We start from the raw sequence: 15,607 nt of genomic DNA, 5'->3' as shown, positions 1-15,607 counted from the left end.
AGGTATCATGTGGTCTTGTAATGTCATGGAATGCTCAGGTATTATGTTGTCTTGTGATGTCATGGAATGTTGAGGTATCATGTTGTCTTGTGATGTCATGGAATATTCAGGTATCATGTGGTCTTGTGATGTCATGAATGTTCAAGTATTATGTGGTATTGTAATGTCTTGGAATATTTAGGTATCATGTGGTCTTTTGATGTCTTTGAATGTTCAGGTATCCTGTGGTCTTGTGATGTAATGGAATGTTCAGTTATCATGCGGTCTTGTGATGTTATCGAGTGTTCAGGTATTATGTTTTCTTGTGATGTCACGGAATGTTGAGGTATCATGTGGTCCTGTGATGTCTTGGAATGTTCAGCGTCATACACTTCATTGTTCCAGCCCAGATTCTTTCACTGCACAATCACACTGTAACAATGGGCTGGAACAATGAGAAGTGTAAGACACTGATTGGTCAGCGTCATACACTTCTCTTCACAACGCCCAGTTGGTAAAAAGTAAAAAACACGCCCAGTTGTCCATTAACCCCTTCGCGCTCAGGTCAGTACTATTACGTCGTGCTGAGCGCATCGTTCGCGCTCAGCTCAGTAATAGTACTGACCTGAGTTAACACGGCACCATCTTTCCCCGACGCGTGTTTGAGCTGTGATACCTGCTGTTTCCGACAGCAGGCTATCACAGCTTAGTGTGCAGGGACCGATCGCGGTGGTCCCCGCCGATTAACCCCTTAGAAGCCGCGTTCAATAGCGATCGCGGCTTCTTAGGGGTTAAGCTGCCATCGCCGGCCTGCTACACGATAGCGGCCGCGATGGCTACTATGGCAACCAGAATGCTAACAATGGACTCTGGCTACGCCATCGACGGAAGCCTAGTGGGTCCTGACAAAGTCAGGACCCACTATGCTTGCTGTCAGCGAATAGCTGACAGCTCTAATACACTGCACTACGTATGTAGTGCAGTGTATTAGAATAGCGATCAGAGCCTCCTGCCCTCATGTCCCCTAGTGGGACAAAGTAAAAAAAGTGTAAAAAACAGTTGTGTAAAAATAAGAAAATAAAAGTTTTAAAAGTGCTAAAAGTAAAAATCCCCCTTTTTCCCTTATCAGTCCTTTATTATTAATAAAAATATATAAATAAATAAATAAACTATACATAATTGATATCGCCGCGTCCGTAACGTCCTGAACTACAAAACAATGTCATTATTTATCCTGGCCGGTCAACGCCGTAAAAGAAAATAATAATAAACCGTACCACAATCACAATTGTTTGGTTACTTCATCTCCCAAAAAATGGAATAAAAAGAGATCAAAAAGTCGCATTTACCTAAAAATGGTACTGATCGAAACTACAGTTCGTTACGCAAAAAATAAGTCCTCGCACGACTTTCCTGATGGAAAAATAAAAAAGTTCTGGCGCTTAGAATAAGGTAACCCAAAAAATAAATTATATTTTACAAAATGTATTTTATTGTGCAAACGCCATAAGACATAAAAAAAAACTATAAACATATGGTATCGCCGTAATCGTATCGCCCCGCAGAATAAAGTGAATATGTCATTTATAGCGCACGGTGAACGCTGTAAAAAAAAATTGAATAAAAAACAATAGTAAAATTGCTGTTTCTTAGTCACCACGCCTCTTAAAAATAGAATAAAAACTGATCAAAAAGTCGCATGCACCCCATAAAAACTGCAATGAATTCCTCAAGGGGTCTAGTTTCCAAAATCGGGTCACTTTTGGGGGGTTTCCACTGTTTTAGCACCACAAGACCTCTTCAAACCGGACATGGTGCCTAATAAATTAAATTAAATTAAATTAATTAAATGTCACCTCTACTTTGCTCTAAATTCCTGTGAAACACCTAAAGGGTTAATCAACTTTCTAAATGCTGTTGTGAATACTTTGAGGGGTCTAGTTTCTAAAATGGAGTGTTTGATAAGGGTGTCTAATATATGGGCCCCTCAAAGCAACTTCAGAACTGAGCTGGAAACTAAAAAATAAAATAAAAATGAGGCAATACTTCGCTTCTTACATTATACTCATTAATGCGCCCAAACCACGATATACGGTTCCCACCATATGACATTAATTCCTTCAAGGTGCGCTGCAGAATGGGTGTGTAATTCAAAGCGAACAAATCCGACTGTTGTGTCGGAATATGCACCCCCAGATATTTTAGAGATTTAGATTGCCATTTAAACGGGAAAACACGAGCGAGATGGGTGACTAGAGCAGTATCGAGAGATATATTCAATGCCTCCGATTTAGAATAGTTGACTTTAAAATTACTCAAATGACCAAATCACTCAAATTCCCCGGTCAAAGATGGCAAGGAAACCATGGGAGTCGTAATGTACACAAGGAGATCATCGGCATACAATGCTAGTTTGTGATGTTTCGCGCCAACACAGACGCCATTAACATTAGGGTTGTTCCGCAGTGCCACGGCCAGGTGTTCCATGACCAAAACATAGAGTAAAGGTGAGAGTGGGCACCCCTGTCTCGTGCCATTAGTAATAGACAAAGAGTCAGATAACAAACCATTAACTCGAACCCGGGCCGTAGGCCCATGATATAATGCCATAATCCTATCCACCATAGTGGCGCCAAGGCCAACCTGTGTCAGGACACTGCGGAGAAACACCCAATGTACCCTGTCAAAAGCTTTTTCAGCATCGACCGAGCGTAAACACATCGGTATCTTATGGGATTGGCAGTATGATGTTAAAAGGAGGGTCTTGTTAGTGTTGTCCCGCGCTTCCCTACCACGCACAAACCCCACCTGGTCATCTGTGACCAGATCGTGTAAGAAAGGCGAGAGTCGAGAGGCCAGCAACTTCGCAAAAATCTTAACGTCTACATTTATCAATGATATTGGTCGGAAATTTGCGCACGACGTCGGATCCTTGCCCGGTTTTGGTAAAAGGGTAATATGAGCCTCAAGGGACTGAGGTGCAAAGGGACACGAGGAAGACACAGAATTAAAAACTTTCGTCAAGAACGGAGCCAATTGATCCTTAAATGCCTTGTAGAATTTATTATTAAACCCATCGGGTCCCGGACTTTTGCCCAAGGGGGAGTCTCCAATAGCGCGCTCCACTTCCGTTTCCAAAAAAATCTTCCTCAAGTCCCAAGGCCTCCCCGTCCCCCAATGACGGCAACGCAGTGTCGTGCACATACCGGTCTATTTTATCCCGCAACGCATCCGCCTGCATATCCTGAAAATGGCCTTTAAGATTATATAATGCCGAGTAATACTGTCTGAAGCAATCAGTGATGCCCACCGGATCATGAACCTCACCGCCCGAGGGAGAAGTAATTTTAGGGATATACGACGCCTGGGTGCGAGGATGTAGTATCCGTGCCAGAGACCTGCCACATTTGTCTGCAAATTCGTACGAATGTTTTCGCATCCGGTCCCTGAATCGAGCGTGTGACTGGTCTATCAGAGAACGCAAGGATTCTGTCGCTGTAGTAAGTTCCGCAAATATCTGTGAGGAAAGCACACGCTTATGACGGGATTCAAGGTCCCGTATCTGAGCAAGGAGCCGCGCAATGGCTACCCCTTTTTCCCGCTTCAAACGAGCCCCATGTTGGATCAGGACTCCCCTTACTACACACTTTAGCGCCTCCCACTGTAATGGTAATGGGGTGGTGTCATGTGTATGCACCTCAAAAAAAACGGTTAACGAGTCCTTAAGGGCTGACACACACACTGAGTCACGCAATAAATTATCGTTACGTTTCCAAGATTGGAAATTGGGTACCGAACTAGGAAACATGAGTGTCAGAAATACAGGGGCATGATCCGACCAAACCATAGGGCCCACCTCAGAGGTAGGATGCCAGGTAAGCAAATGGTGGCTAATAAGAAAGGCGTCCAGCCTACTGTACAAATTGTGTAGCGGGGAGAAGTAAGTATATGCTCTTACCTGAGGATGCAGAATCCTCCACACGTCAATAAATTGCATGGAATGCATCACAGTTTTCAAGGTTCCCAAGTGGGACTTCGGAACCGCAGACCTGCCCGAGGAGGTGTCAAGCCTGGAATCGAACGTCAGGTTAAAATCACCGCCCACAATCAAAACTCCCTCCATGAACTCCTCCAATTTCCGCAAATACCCGCAGCACACTCGCGCCTGATCCTGATTGGGGAGGTACACATTAGCCAAGGTGAACAGCTTATGGACAGTTTAAGAAACACATACCGACCACCCGGTCAACCAGGACGTCTACCAGTTTATGAGAGAGTGACTTGTGAATACATATACTAGCGCCCTTGGACTTGGATTCCGGGTTGGCACTGTGGAACCAGACTGGATAATAACGATTTGTAAACTGTGGAGTGTGGCCCACCTGAAAATGAGTCTCCTGTAAAAACAGGATATTTACACGCTCTTTGTGCATGTTGTACAATATCTGCAAGCGTTTTTCCGGGACATTAAGCCCTCTAGCATTAAAGGTACAGACTTTCAACTGTGCCATCTCCAACGCACGTAGGTCTAGCAAGTCTAGAAATGTGCTACCACAATGAAGAGAAGGACAAGACAGACAAGGAAGGGAGACACACGACAACAAGGACAAACAAGCGGGTGAAACAAGCACCCACTCCTTGATCTAATCAAGGAGAAACAATCCAATATACACCGGATATAACCAGTGAGACCCTAAGAGGAGAAGTGTCAGGACAAGGTCTAGCCAGCGCCCCGCACCCCCCAACCAAGCAATTTTTATATAGCAAATAACGATATAACAGAAAAGAAAGGAAAACCAAGGCACTTAGTGTGATACCCAAAAATAATTAAATAAGAATATACATTGTTAGTAGGGCCCTAAAAAAACCCCAGCAGAGAACACCCCTGAATACATTCATTGTCAGCATAAATGTACACACAGGTTAGCAATAAAGAAAAATAAGAAAAATAAACATTCACGATTGTGGCGTATTAACAGCAATCAACCGACAACATTAGCCACCAGGTCTCCAGCAGCAATCATGCGACTTTTTGATCACTTTTTATTCTCTATTTTGGGAGGGGTGGTGACCAAAAAATAACGAATCTGGTGTCGTGATATTTTTTGGGGTGTTCATCGTGCGGGAAAAATAACATTATAGTTTTATAGCTGGGGTCGTTACGAACGCGGTGATACCAGATATGTGTACTTTTTTTTAACGTGTTCATTTTTTTCCTATAATTAAAGACTTATTATAGGAAAAAAAGAAGTTTGTTTATAGAACTTATAACTTTTATTTTTACAGTTTTTTAAACCATTTTTATTACTTTTTTCACTTGTCCCACTAGGGGACACTTAGACTTGCAGCTTTGATCACTGCTAGAGTACATTACACTACACACGTAGTGTAATGTACTCTAACTGTCATTGTGACGTGACTGTCACACTGACAGGAAGCCTCGGAGGACCGGCTGGAGGCTGCTCCTCCGAGGCTTCCGTACATGGCAACCCGGAGGTCATTGTCTGACCTCCGATTGCCGTGACAAGCATCGGTAGCCCCCACGATCACTTTGTGGGGGCTGCCGATGTGCTTCAAACCACTTAAATGCGGCGACGGCAATCGGTCGCCGCATTTATGGGGTTATTTGCCGAAATCAGCGGCGATGGTCCGCTGACCGGCAAGGCTGAAGTATCAGCTGTCGGGGACAGCTGACTTCCCGGTTGCCGTACACTATCCGTTAGGACAGTGTGCGCCGGGAACTACTCCGCAACTGTACGTCCTGATGCGGGAACTAACCCCTCTGCAGGACGTACTATTGCGGAGCAGCGCGGGAAGAAGTTAAGAAACTAATTAGCATAAATCTAAAATTGCTCATAACTTGCTAAAAAATGATCGTTTTTGAAAATAAAAACCACTGTTCTCTACATTACAGCGCCGATCAGATTATGTAGGAGATAGGCACTTATAATCTGGTGACAGAGGGAACCTGTCACCAGAATTTCACCTATTAAACCAGCAATACCTGGTGGTAGTGGGTGAAAAATCATTTCTATAGAACCTATAATTGTATTCTTAGTCGGCTCTGTAGCTTTAGTATTCAGGTTTTTTTTTTAGTGTTCCCACACCGTATGCTAATGAGCAGTAAAGAGTCAAATATTCATTTGAAAAGAGTCAAATCTTCATTCCTCAAGTCTATCCGAGTTTACCCCGCCTCCTTACTTTTGATTGACAGCTCCTCGGCACACAAAATCCTGAGCTTGTGCATTAGTGTCCTATTCTGGTATGTGCGTACAACAGTACACCAGATTATTACCATAAAAGGTGCAAAATGTTTGCAGACCGTTATTTACAGTCAGAGGACGAATTTAAGAGAGGGGATAACGGCAATGAATTTTTGATAGCAGCAGCCAGTGAGGGATAAGTAAATTTCAATAGGTGAAATGCTGGTGACAGGTTCCCTTTAACCCAGGGGCGTAGCTAAAGGCTCATGGGCCCCGATGCAAAAATTCTTACTGGGCCCCCCCCGCAAACTTCTCCCGGCCGACGGTCCGCAGCTTTCAGCAGCATCGCTGGGTCTCCTAAGTGACCCAACAATGCAGCACTAGCAGCCGCGGCGTCACTAAGGCTGGGTTCACACACCCTATTTACGGACGTAATTCGGGCGTTTTAGCATTGACTTACGTCTGAAAATGCGGCTCAAAAGCGTTGGCAAACATCTGCCCATTCATTTGAATGGGTCTTACGATGTTCTGTGCCGACGGTCATTTTTTTTACGCGCCGCTGTCAAAAGGCGGCGCGTAAAAAAGACGCCCGCGTCAAAGAAGTGCCTGTCACTTCTTCAGACGTAAATGGAGCCGTTTTCCATGGACTCCATAGAAAAACAGCTCCAATTACGTCCGTAATGGATGCAGCGAAAGACGCCTGCACATGCCATTACGGCTGAAATTACAGTGCTGTTTTCTCCTGAAAACAGCACCGTAATTTCAGCTGTAACAGACGCTGCCGTGTGAACATACCCTCAGGGCTTAAAATGTCAGGAAAATAGCCCCAATACATATGTGTCCGCCCAAAAAAAAGTGTGTATATGAGACAGCATAGCATATCTATAGCACTACGACCCTATAAACTATGGATAGGATTAGATACAGTGGCTCAGCAGACAGTATCACACATGATAGGATTAGATACAGTGGCCCAGCAGACAGTATCACACATGATTGGATTAGATATAGTGGCTCAGCAGACAGTACCACACATGCTAGGATTAGATACAGTGGCTCAGCAGACAGTACCACACATGATAGGATTAGATACAGTGGCTCAGAAGGCAGTATCACACATGATAGGATTAGATACAGTGGCTCAGCAGACAGTACCACACATGATAGGATTAGATACAGTGGCTCAGAAGGCAGTATCACACATGATAGGATTAGATACAGTGGCTCAGCAGACAGTATCACACATGATCGGATTAGATATAGGGCCCAGCAGACAGTATCACACAAGATACGATTAGATACAGGGCCCAGCAGACAGTATCACACATGATTGGATTAGATACACAGCTCAGCAGACAATATCACACATGATTGGATTAGATACAGGGCTCAGCTTGCTGACATTGCGGCTCCAGCGCTGGACCCAGGAAAGGTAAGAATAATAATTTTGCTTCTTTATGTGTTACTGATTATTTTTGTGTGTTTGTGTTTTTTTTACAGGTTCGGTTGTTGGACTTCGGATTCGAGGACTTCAATGACGGCGTTTTTTTTTATTCTCAATAAAATGGTTAATGAGGGTTGTGTTTTTTTATTTCAATAAAATATTTTTTCTATGTGCTTGTATCTTTTTAAACTTTATTATCACCGCCTTAGTAATGGCCGCTGGCTGATTGACAACCTCCATTACTGAGGCGGGGCTTAATGTTAGCCGGTGCAGAGGCTACACTAACCCCCATTATTACCCCGGTACCCACCGCCACCAGGAGTACTGGGAAGAGCCGGGTATGAACCAGTACCCGACCATCTGTAGTGACGGGCAGGCACCGGGGTGGCCGCAGGCTGGTAGTATTAGGCTGGGGAAGGCCAAAAACAGTGGCCCTTCCCACCCTTGTAATGCTGCCTGCTGCTGCTGTGTTGTATCTGGCTGGTTATGAAAAATTGGGGGGACCCCACATCGTTCTTTCCAATTATTTTTTATTTATTTATTTTTTAAAACCAGCCAGATACAATAAAGCAGCAGCAGCCTAGCATCACCAGGGTATTAAGGGCCACTGTATCTGGCCTTTCCCCTCCTGATAATACCAGCCTGCGGCCACCCCAGTGGCCGACCATCACTACAGATGGTCAGGTACTGGATCGTACCCGGCTCTTCCCAGCACCCCTGGTGGCGGTGGGTACCGGGGTAATAAAGGGGGTTAGTGTTCGCCTCTGCACCGGCTAACACTAAGCCCCGCCTTAGCAATGGACGTCGTCAATCAGCCGGCGGCCATTACTAAGGCGGTAGGAATATAGTTTAAAAAAAAAACACAAAGACATAGAAAAAATATTTTATTGAAATAAGAAAAACCCCACACAGCCCTCATTAACCATTTTATTGATAATTAAAAAAAAGCCGTCATCGAAGTAGTCCAGGAATCCGACGTAGTCCAACGACCGAACCTGTAAGAAAACACACAAGAAAAACGATTAGTAACACGTGTGTTAGGCTTAGATACAGGGCCCATGTGTGATACTGTCTGTGGGACCCTGTATCTAAGCCTACCACAACGTAGGCTTAGATACAGGGTCCAGCAGACAGTAATCTTATACAGTATAAGATTACCGTGTGCTGGGGCCCTGTATCTAAACCTACAGTGTGGTAGGCTTATATACAGGGCCCATCAGACAGGATCACACATGGGCCATGTATCTAAGCCTACCACAACGTAGGCTTAGATACAGGGCCCAGCAGACAGGATCACGCATGGGCCATGTATCTAAGCCTACCATGTGATTGACTTAGATACAGGGCCCAGCAGACAGGATCACGCATGGGCCATGTATCTAAGCCTACCATGTGATTGGCTTAGATACAGGGCCCAGCAGACAGGATCACACAATCTGTGATCCTGTCTCATGGGCCCCCTAAGCCTGCTACATCGTAGGCTTAGGGGTTGTACAGTCCCTAAACATTGATGGCCTATCCTCAGGATAGGCCATCAATAGCTGATGTGTCTCTCGGGACCCGCAAATCAGCTGTTTTGAAGGGGCCGCAGCACTCGTACGAGAGCTGCTTCCCCTTCATTTCACTACTCGCTCACACTGTGAATCGCCGACACGGATTCACAGTGTGACCGGACTGAAGTGACAGGAATGAAGGGGAGCAGCTCTCGTACGAGTGCTGCGGCCCCTTCAAAACAGCTGATTGGCGGGTCCCGGGAGTCGGTCCCCGCCAGTCAGGGCTAACCTTACCTTCCTCTTCGGCCGCGGCGGGAGTTCTGTCGTCTCGATGCTGTGCGCGCCGCATAGCGCTGTGACGTCATGCGCTGCGCACAGCGCTTGACGTCAGGACCTCCGCTGCCATCCGGAACCAGGAAGGTAAGTAAAGTATGCTACTATAGTAACAGGGGCCCGCGGCCCGAGTTACTATAGTAACTTTTTATTGATGTGGTGCGGGGGGCCGTGGGCCCCCTGGCTTCGGGGCCCGGTCGCAATTGCGACCGCTGCGACCCCTATAGCTACGCCAGTGCTTTAACCCCTTAATGACCAGCCTATTTTAGACCTTAATGACCAGGCCATTTTTTATGTTTTTCCATCGTCGCATTCAAAGAGCTATAACCTTTTTATTTTTGCGTCGACATAGCTGTATAAGGTCTTGTTTTTTGCGGTACAAGTTGTAATTTTTAATAGCACCATTTTGGGGTACATAGAATTTATTGATTAACTTTTTTTTGGGGTGGAATAGAAAAAAAAACAGCAATTTCGCCACACTTTTTTGCGTCCTAAATTTACGCAGTTTACCGTGTGGTATAAATAACACAATAACTTTATTCAGCGGGTTGTTGCGATTGCAACGATACCAAATTTGTATAGTTTTTGTATGTTTTACTACTTTTACACAGCGAAAACACTTTTTTCAAAATTATTTGTTTTTGTGTCTCCATATTTGAAGAGCCGTAACGTTTTTATTTTTTCACCGATGCAAATGTAGGACGGCTTTTTTTTGCGGGACGACTTGTAGTTTTATCGGTACCATTTTGGAGTAGATGCGACTTTTTGATCACTTTTTATCACATTTTTTTTAAGGCTGGATTCAAAGAAAACAGCAATTTTTGCATGTTTTTGTAATTTATTTTTTACAGCGTTCACCGTGCGGGTTAAATGATGTAATAAATTTATAGTCGGGGTCGTTACGGACGCGGCGATACCAAATATGTGTAACTTTTTTACTTTATTTTGTTAATAATAAAACAGTTTGTAAGGGGGAAAAGTGGGTTTTTCATTTTTTTTCCACTTTTTAACTAGTCCCACTAGGGGACTTCACTATGCGATCCTCCAATCGCTATTATAATACACTGCAATACTTCTGTATTGCAGTCTATTATGCCTGTCCGTGTAAAACGGACAGGCATCTGCTAGGTCATGCCTCCGGCATGACCTAGCAGGCATTCACCACAGGCAGACCTGGGGGCCTTTATTAGGCCCCCGGCTGCCATCGGAGACACAGACACTCAGCGATCTTATCGCCGGGTGTTGGTGGGAGAGAGAAGGAGCTCCCTCCCTCTCTCCAAAACCACTCCGATGCGGTGCACGTTATTCAGCACTGCATCTGAGGGGTTAAACGGGAGAGATCAATACTAATATCGATCTCACCCGGTCGAGCAGGGATGCCCCCAGCCCTCAGCTGCCTCTGGCATCTGAGAGCAGGGAGATTTGACAGCTCCCTGCTCTGTTACTTATTCCAATGCCGCGACATAAAGTCTATGGCATCGGAATAAGGCCCGTTAGTGACCGACGTAGAAACACTATGGGCCGATCACTAACGGGTTAAAGAGTTTCTGTCACCAGATTATATGTGCCTACCTACCTAAGGTGATAGGCGCTGTAATGTAGGTACATTTATTTTTTTTAGTTATGACTATTTTTCATTTTGTACGAATTTCTTCTAAACGCCCAACTGGGCGTTTTTTTTTTTACTTTAGAGTAAGTGGGCGTTGTAAAGAGAAGTGTATGACGCTGACCAGCCAGGAGGCGAGGTCCTTTAATTCTCCCGATGCTCCGGTAAAGTTAAATGAGGGAGATTGGCTTTGTTCACATCTACGTTGGGGTCCCATTCTCACGTTCTGTAAGAGCTTTCCGTCAGAACAGGACCCTAAACAGATGGAAGCCAGAGGTTTCCATCACCATTGATTTCAATGGTGACAGATCCAGTGCCCATGGTTTCCGTGTATCTCTTGTGCAACGGACCCGTAGTTTTGCCGGAAGCATTAGCACAGTCTACTTGCTCTAAAGAAAAAAAAATGCCCAGTTGGGCATTTAGAAGAAATTAGCATAAAACGAAAATTTGTCATATCTCCGTCAAAAATAAACATTTAAAAAAATAAAAAACTGTCGTTATCTACATTACAGCGCCTGTCACCTTAGGTAGTAGATAGAGCACTTATAAACTGGTGACAGAGCCTTTTTAACCCCTTCCCCCTGCATGCATTCTGGGCCTTAATGACCAAAGCAAAATTAGCAGTTTCACTAGGTCTTTATTTAATTGGTTATAACGTTGTAGGAATCAAATGTATCCCTACAAATTTGGTATGGTTTTTTTCAGCAGAAACAGGGCTTTCTTTTGGTGGTTTATACTATAGGTTTTCTCTTTGATTTCTTTTAAATTTTACAAAAATGCAAAAAAATGTAGACAAAAAATATGTTTTCTTCAATTTATTGTGTAAAATTTTTGAAATAAATAATGTTTTTACTTTTGCATGCCTCTAGATTTATTTCTGAGTTTGTTCTGATTGCTTGGATACCAAATATGTTGGTGTTTGTTATCTCACGGGCACTTGGCAAGGCCTCAAACTAAAGGTGTCCAATTTGGCCTAAGGATGACTGTTTCCAAAGCTGATTTTTAGGCACCAGAGAGTCTTTGCAGAGGCCCTGTGGTGTCAGAAAATAAAAATACACTTAAAAATTACCCAATCTGGGAAAGAAGACCCCACAGATATAAAGACCCCCCCCACCCAGAATTATCATTGACAGTTTCACTTTCGCATAAGGAATCCCTCCCTATTTTGGCTTTTGGTAATTCAGTAATGTGCTACTGTATGGTAGGTCTCAAAGCATGGGTAATTACACAGTCCTGGTTTTGAAGGGCAAAAGGGGCAATAAAAACGTGAATCTCTTCTTCGGCCATGTTTTCGGCAAACTTTGCATCTCTTCTGCCGATACTTTTGCGTCTCAGTGGCAGGGATAGGATGTAAGAAGTGACGCTCCGTGAGTCTCGTGACATCTTCTGATTCATGGTGTCCTACTTCCCCTCCTTCAAATAAAAGATGTTCAATAATTTTTTCTTGGAATTCCAGATAGGTCATGGTTCCCTGGGCCTTTTTGAATATTATATAGGAATTGAAAGTAGAAACCTGCATCAGATAAATTGCCACTTTCTTGTACCAGGCTCTAGTTTTCCTTTTGATCAAATAAGGTTGGAGAACCTGGTCTGAAAGGTCGACGCCACCCATGTACTTGTTGTACTCTGTAATACAGAGCGGTTTCTGTCTGTTCGCAGTAGCGCCTCTCTCTCTGACAGTGACCTTGGTGTCAGTGTGTATAGTGCTCAGCATAAAAACCTCTCTCCGATCATTGCACTTAAGTGCAAGAAGTTCATCACTTGCGAAAGCAATGGATTCCCCCTTTGCCAGGCGCATTGAGAGAAGTTGTGGTGGCAATCCTTTGCGGTTTCTGCGAACCGTCCCACAGGCCCCTGTTTTGTCAGCGTGAAGACTTTTGAAAAGTGGCACGCTAGAATAAAAATTGTCAGTGTATACTCTGTAGCCTTTTTGAAGGAACGGCTGCATAAGGTCATAGACGATTTTTCCACTGACACCAAGGTTTTGTGGGCATCCTGGGGGATTTATTTCACGGTCTCTGCCCTCATATATATTGAAGCCGCATGTGTAACCGGTCTTACGCTCACATATTTTATATAGCTTTACGCCATATCTCGCTCTCTTTGATGGTGTGTATTGCCTGAAACACAATCTCCCCTTAAAATTTACTAGGGATTCATCCACACTCAAGTTCATGTCAGGAGTGTAGGATTTTAGAAATGACTCTTTTAGCGCAGTAATAAAGGGCCTCAGCTTGTGAAGGCGATCGTGCCCGGGATCACTTCTTGGGAGGCTTTCTAAATTGTTACTAAAATGCAGGAAACGCATTAATACCTCATACCTGCTCCAGGACATTATTGATGAAAAAACTGGGGTTACATGAATAGGACTTGCTGCCCAGTAAGAACGGGTGGACGTTTTTTTTACAATGCCCATATTCAGAATGAGCCCTAAGGCTATGTTCACACGGGGTCTTTTGCCGAGTTTTTTGACGCGGAAACCGCGTCGCAAAACTCGGCAGAAACGGCCCGAGAACGCCTCCCATTGATTTCAATGGGAGGCGTCGGCGTCTTTTTCCCGCGAGCAGTAAAACTGCCTCGCGGGAAAAAGAAGCGACATGCCCTATCTTCGGGCGCTTCCGCCTCCGACCTCCCATTGACTTCAATGGGAGGCAGGAGAAAGCGTGTTTTATGCCCGCGGCGCTCAATGGCCGCGGGCGAAAAACGGCACGATAATTGCTATTCACACGGAGTATTTTGGGGGAGGAATATCTGCCTCAAAATTCCGTTTGGAGCTTTGAGGCAGATATTCCTCCCCCAAAATACTCCGTGTGAACATAGCCTAAAAATGTTTTTATCTCGCGGACATTGGTAGGAACCCAGACCCTTGCATAACCACATGCAGGCTTTTCCCTTTCCCTTGCATAACCACAAAAACTGCCTTGCAAAAAGGTTTGTCTGGTCCACAATTAATTGTAACAGCTCATCCGTAAAAAAAATATGAAAAAAATTGTGTGGGGCAAAATTCGTGGTGTCAAGGTTTATGCCCGGAGTTGACATAAATTGGGGCACCTGAGGGATAAAGTTTGCTGCAGGATCCCAAAAAATTTGCGGTACTATTGGATTACTAGTTCCCGCAGTTGCGCCTGTGGATTCGGCAACAGCGGCATCTTCCATAGGGGGAGTTGTTGCGGAAGTGTCCGAAGCAGTACTTGTAGTTTCATCATAGCATATTTCCCCTTCTGATGCAGTTCCTGTGTCACTGCCTGAATCAGGGCACAAAATAGCATAAGCTTGCTCTGCGCTATAAAGTTTGCGCGCCATTCTAATAGGTTTCCTCTAATAGTAACAGTTTTTTTGTAACAAAATATTTTTTTTTCTTCTATAATTATAATTTTATTTTTTTTGCTTTTTATGAGATTTACTATAAAAATTTAAATAAAACTAACTAAAAAAACAGGGGGGGAGTTGTTACAATATAATGTAATGTTTCTTCACTGTAACGATTTGTTTGTTTCGATTTCACAGGTCTCTGTCTCTCCTGTCACAAAACCACAACTGAGAGGAGAGACGGAGAGCAGAGGAGAGAGCCCGCTGTTTACACTCAGCGGGTGGTGATCGCTGTGATAGGAGGAGGTGACCGCTGTGAACAGCCTATCAGAGGTTCCCCTAACGTTGTCTCCAAGCCTCCGCTGTCAGCTAACAGCTGAGGCTTGGAGATATACGCGCTGATTGCAGCGCGATCTCATTCTAAAGCGCCAACGTAGTTTGGCGGCGCTCTAGAATAAAGCCCACTAATGACCGCCGTAAAAAGACGTATCGGCGGTCATTAAGGGGTTAAAGGAAGGGTTTCGGAAGAAAAAAAAATTTTTTAGATAAATTTGCTTTTAGTGTTTTATTAAAATAAAATTATTTATTTGTGTTTTACTTTTTTTTTTTCCAAACTTTTTCTTCACTATGGGGGCTGCCATTTTTTTTTTCATCTCTGTATGTGTCGATTAACGACACATACAGACATGGAATACGGCACATAGAGAACGCGAACGGGAGCAGCTCCATTCACTATGCTGTACGCAGTCTGTGTGGGAATGGTGCATGCGCCGCTCCCACACGGTCCAAATGGAAGGTCTTCGGCCGAGCAACGTCCGGCGCCATTTTCTTGTGGACCGGAAGCCACAGCCGGACAGTACGATGACTACTTCCGGTTGCGGCTTCCGGGCATGTGTTCAGAAGCAAGTACAGGGAGCGGAGGCAGCAGGAGCAGGTAAGTCATGTTTATGTATGTTTTGTGTTATAACCACTGTATGTAAGCCTACTACACGGTGTATTCGCTCAAAAAATGGCAGCACACAGTGTAGGAGGCTTGAACATTCAATCCCCCTCCTTTCTCCTGCCACTAGCCAGGATATGGGAGGGGGATAGAGAGAGAGTGAGTGAGTGAGTGAGTGAGTGAGTGAGTGAGTGAGTGAGTGTGTGTGTGTGTGTGTGTGTGTGTGTGTGTGTGTGTCAGTCAAATTTGCAGCATAAAGCAATGTGGTTGCTTTACCACATTCCAATGCTGCAATTTTGG

This window comes from Rhinoderma darwinii, chromosome 4 (genome assembly GCF_050947455.1).
Source record: "Rhinoderma darwinii isolate aRhiDar2 chromosome 4, aRhiDar2.hap1, whole genome shotgun sequence".
NCBI lineage: Eukaryota > Metazoa > Chordata > Amphibia > Anura > Rhinodermatidae > Rhinoderma > Rhinoderma darwinii.
Note: the sequence above shows the minus strand (reverse complement) of the source record.